Here is a 6,000-nt window from a genome sequence, read left to right on the forward strand (position 1 = left end):
CCCATACCTTATCTCCCCTTATGTTTTTCCATACTGAACCTTCTTTGCTAACCCAGTTATAAGCATCAAATTTACCATAACTCACTTACTTGAGTGGGGAAAGCCCAACCATTCCTTGATGAACACATTCAGAGTTTGTTCGTAACTAGCATTTCTTCGATCTTGAATCTTCATGACAAATATCTCCCACATGATTGAGGTATGCTTCATCTTCACAACGTATTAATCGATTATCTGATTATTATTAAGAATTTCTTCATTCACTTCCGTTATCCAATCAATCATTTCCCTTATCCGATATACGCAGCTTTACTTTCCTATTTTTTTCTAGTTAATTCACCTCATACGGTTTGCTAACTACTTCAATTGTCGCCAAAATCTCAGACTTATAATGTATCATGTATACAAATTTCCGCTTCCGATTTGATGTCGTCGCGATAACCACGTTATTGGTATAATGATTCTTCTTTGCACGTAAATGTCCACCATTTATTGGCTTGCAATTATCCATACTCATCATATAACTCCATCTGCTACACAGGTTCATTTCACGTCCTTTTTAAAATATTCAAAGGATAGACCTTACACAAGAAGGAATTTGTGTATATGATTCTGATTGGAAACCTTTTGGAAGGAATAAGAGTACAAGGAAACAATCGGAAAGATCCATGAATCAAGAAATCATAATTGAAGAGGAAAGAATGAATGATGATTTGGATATGAGTGAGACAACCATATTTGTACTCAAGATGGCCAGTCTTTCATACTATATGGCATACAACACATGATTAGGTGGCGTCCCACCAGACTCTTTGTAATTTCGACAAAGTGTCACACCATAACACTGTTTGTCTCAATCAGAAAATAAGACTTGAGGGAAAAATGATTTTGAAAGGAATACAACAATTTTCTTATCACCTCATAGAGCTGATTATGAACGAAGTTCATACTTTACTCAAAATTCATAAGAATATATAGGATTATAAGAAAGAATGATACCATTGGTCGTCATTCATATTTTATCTATTTACAGTTTCAATGCTTGTCCGATCAATAGATCCCATCCCGAGTCATATATTAACTTTAGAAAGTTCTCTGAATTGCCTTCTTAAATCGGTCTTTAAAATAAATTCCCATGTACGGGGTCTTGTATCTTTCGCGTTGCGCTTCCGTGTTTATAATTCGACTTTATTTGCAGTCTTACGAAATTTACACTCATAACTTCAAATTTTTCTTATGCTGCTGATTGTTCAACATATTGCCTCTTTTGCTAATAACGTTCTTCCTTTAGAAAGTCTGAAGATTTTCTTAATCTTCTTTGCTCCTACTCGGCTTCTCGTAAATCGACGTATTCTTTTGAACTCTAATCATCTCAAAAATTGAATGAATAGTTTCTCCGTACATTGGTCATGTCGTTAAACTTATCAAGCAATAATTGTACTCCTGTTAGGAACAATCAAATCTTCTCTATAATAGCGGGTCCACTTGGCCTTCTTAAACAAACCATACTAACTTCTATAACGAGTATTCTTCTAGATAATCTGAATCTTATAACAAACAAGAAACTCAAATAGTAGTTTGACAACCACATTTTTAAAACTTGTTTTGTTCCAAGGAATTTTAGAAACATTTTGTGAAAAAAATCTCTTTTAAAAACTGTTTAAAATTTTGAAAATAATACACATGGTCGTCATTATTATATGAGTTGGTTGTTGCTCTTTTTAATAATTTCAAGGTATCAAATCAGGAAAGCAATTAGACAAGAGTCCATTCATTTTTATATATCTTCTACCCTTTATTGGGTCCATTTTGCCTTCATTGGTCAACAAAAACTCCAGTTACCGTTGCATACTATCTTATTCGTAATTTCACTTCTAGTCTTCCATACTGGTAACATTCCCATCATCATCTCTTACAATTACTAAGTATAACAAATCTATCCAGTAATCATTAGATCTATTTTATAGCACGAGGTCAATTTATATCACATTACTTCTATACGTATCATGTCTGGTCATAACATCATCATCTAATTCCAAGAAAACTCTCGGTCTCCAATCCTCTCAAATTTCTTTAAAGATCCATCTAGCTCACTTCACAAGATAATCATGGGTGGCATACTCATTAGTAGCTCCATATAACCTAGTAGCAGCTATTCTTTCGAATAACTAAATTCTCTCTCTAGGTTTCTTCTTACCCCTCTTAATGTCTCGTGTATTCACCATGTGCTGTAGCTCTCGAATCCGTCCTTCTGGGTGCTGTTATTCCATAAGACGAGTTTTAAACAGATGTTATAGAACAGGGTGTAGAGTAGACATAAAAGATGTACTCACAGTCGAACATCCGGTAGAACCAGAATCAATATGTGGGGTATTCTCGAATAGGTAGCTTCGCATAAGGGGATGAGATAATAGCTTAAAAAGGTTCAACCGTCATGACAGGAGGTGATATACCTAACACCAGTGGAAGAGCAGGGCGTGAATCAAATGATGGTCCTCCGAATGAAGGCTCCGGATGATCAAACGATCCCCGGATAAAAGAATCTGCCATCGCAGCTATCTGAAAATCGCGTCGCTAGATAAGAATCTCGAATCTCATCATGAATCATACTAAAACCTATTTTATAGTTGCATTCAACCTCTCGATGTTTGATCTTTCTATTTCCTAATCCTAATCCTAACCTTCTATCCATTCCCGATAATCTAGGCTTGTTTCAGTGACTTCTAACCCGTGGCTCTGATACCAAACTGTAACGCCCTCCAAACCCGGGTCAGAAGTTTGGGGCACACAATACACACACTCAATATATAAACCTGTATATAAAATATTATATGCATTGACCCTTCTTCTCACAACCATGGATCGCAACAGGTTCAAGTATGAAAATAAGCCACAACCTTATCTTTTATTACATCGTACCAAAACCCAACTAGTTCAACTTCCAATTAATAATGATATCGTTCTCATGATCTTACATAACTCATTTATAATATAAAGCTCATGCTAGCTCGATTCATCTTAACCTGGAATCCTAGCTTGCATATTGGACTGGGAATTCTCGTTACCAACAATTTCCTTTTTCAACTGTTGAAAACATAAAAAGGTTTGCAAGAGTGAGCTAACTAGCTCAGCAAGTCATAATAACAATAACTGAGGTTAAACAATAACTAATTGAAATAATTCAGAAGAATCAGGTTTCTGAATAAGCAATGATTAGAATTGGATATTCACTTTTTATTTTAAAAACCAAGGTTAGGCTGCTGATCAGTCACGCACTGACCAGTTTTGCTCTATATACTGGATCCAAGGCACGCATTGGCCTATTATGACCACGAATCTGGTCCACATTTATAAAATCATCCAATTCTAAAATAATTCAATATGATAATCAATGTAAATCAATAAGATGATTCGTAAACAACATTTATCTTGAAGCATAGGGTGATTCACAATACCATGAAGGTATAACAAGGAATTCAAAAAGATTAGCTTTCAATCAAGGAAAAAATCAGAAAGTAGAAGACCAAGGGTTCAAGGGTTCCAAGAATTGGTCTTTTGTTAAACAAGGAATAAGGGTTGGTTTGTTAAAAAATTCAATATCAGAAGCAGTATGTGGTAGATATGTATTTATGGAGTAGTATCGTATGTGTATGGCTCATATCTGGGAATTCAATAATCAATGGTTTATGAAGAATAAGGCTTATGGCTCAAGATCAATAAGAATCAGGGTTCAAGGTTAAATAGTTTAAAGTGCTTGCAATATAAAACATGAGTTATTTTGAATAATAGCGACATAATATGAAACAGTTCAAAAATATTTGCAATATATCTTGAAGAAAGTTCAGAAGCACTTGCCTTATCACAGATGGTTTCCAACTTTACTTGTAGTCATCTAAAAGTTTTACTCATCAACCACTTTCCTTTTCTTTCTATGCCTTGCTTCTATTTATCAATGTTAGGTCACACACACACTGTAGAGGGAGTGAATACAGTGTATAGTACACTCAAATCGAACTTTAAGAACTTAAGTAACAGAAAACAAACTTTATTGAAACAATAAACTTTGTTACAGTATGGAACTGTTACCTCTCAGTGATGAACAAATATCACGAGAGCTGCTAGGGTTACAATTAATAATCTTCTCTAATAATGATAACACTTATAGTGTAAACCCTTTATCTGTGTTTATATACTACACAGTTACAAGATAATCGCTAATTGATATTGAATATAATTTTGCTTCCTAAAATATATCAATCAGATATCTTTTCTTCCAAGTATTCCATTCTTTATAGAATTCCTTCTTCATGCATATCTGTGTTCAAGTAAGATCTGAAAGCTAAACATAAAACATATTAGCCATGACATTATCAAATATATCTAACAATCTCCCCTAACTTGTAAATTAACATAATATACAAGTTTAACAGATATTTGATGATGTCAAAAACATTAAGTACAAATGCATGAGAATTAGACTAGATAACTACAACTTACAGTCCTTAAAGCTTTTACCAATTTCAACTTCTGATAACAACTTCATTCTGTATAAATATCAGAATTTAAGCAGTTGTAGATCTTCGACTTGGCTTCATCATTTTCTGATCTCTCTGATGTCAGGAGTTGTTCTGAGATAGTTCTTCAACAAACATTTCTCAGCATATCTGAGTTCATCAATCATTCTCCTTTTGACATCTTTAAGCTCTACAGTATCTTCACCAGTTTGAAAGATTGCAGCTCTGAGATCATTGATCTTTGCTTTTCTCAACTCCTGATCTAGTCTTATGACATAAGCTTTGTCAGACTCTAGATTGAATTCAAGTCCCTTAATACCAAGATATGTTCTGATCTGTGCAGTATTAGGCTTCATATCAACAATATCACCATTGTGATCTCTGTACTTTGGAACATATATGTTGTCAGACTTAACAGAATAAAGCCTTTTCTGTCTCTGAATCTGTTCTTTTAAGTAGTTTACAGTAGTCTCTGTTATTCTGTCATCCACTTGAAGTAAGAAAAGTACATGCTCCAATTCTTCAAAATACTTCAATGGAATGACATTTTGTCTTATATGATAAACCCTACCATCTGTCATGAAATACAACATGATGTATTCTTTCAAGTAGGTATGGTAAACCATCTGTACAGATTCCAGTTGATTCAATCTCTCAGGAGTTACTCCAATACCTGGTTCACTCAAGGAAGTTGGATCATTGGTAGTGTTGTGTACTCTTCTTTCATCAGCACTTCCCAATCCAGTTTTATCTCTAGCTTCCTTTCCAGTAACTACTCTTGCTTCAAAACCACTTGCAGTAGTCTTCAAAGATTGAGTCTGTTTTGCTTTAGTGAATCCTGGTAGGAGTGTCTTTGATCTATTTCCTGATATCAAGTTAACTTGAGCTCTGTCAGAGGTTACTTGCTTCTTCTGAATATCAGAACTTACAATTTCTTGACTCTGAACAACTTGAGCCATGTCAGAGGTTATTTTAAGAACTTTTCTTGAAGTCAGAGCAAGATCATCTTTTTCATCAGTAATTTCTTCTTCCTCGGGAGGTACATAAACCTTGATAGGTTCACCAACCTTTTCTTTACCCTTGGATCTTGGATCTATCTGTGGTTGTGATCTAGCCAACGTTGCTTCAGTATGTGTCCTTTCTTTGTTCACAATGCCTTTGAGTTTTGGAAGTGACTTTTTACCAGAAGCTTCAGATTTAGATGTGACTTTCTCTGATTTAAGTCTGGCTTCTTCTTCCTTTAAACTTTCCAAGTCCATTCCTGGATTTTCTTGAAGAAATAACTGTCTTGACATTTCCTCATCAAGATCTAGAAGTTCATCAGAACTTATCCTTTTACCAGCAGCAGAACTTATTCTTTTCCCAGTATCAGAACTTGTCCTGTGACTAGCTTGTCTTGATGTAAACCTTCTACCTTGACTATGACCGCTACCCATACCAGAGTATCCTTGATCATCATTTCCATCATCCTTTCCTGGCAGTGTCT

This window comes from Apium graveolens, chromosome 7, assembly GCF_009905375.1.
Source record: "Apium graveolens cultivar Ventura chromosome 7, ASM990537v1, whole genome shotgun sequence".
Classification (NCBI taxonomy): domain Eukaryota; kingdom Viridiplantae; phylum Streptophyta; class Magnoliopsida; order Apiales; family Apiaceae; genus Apium; species Apium graveolens.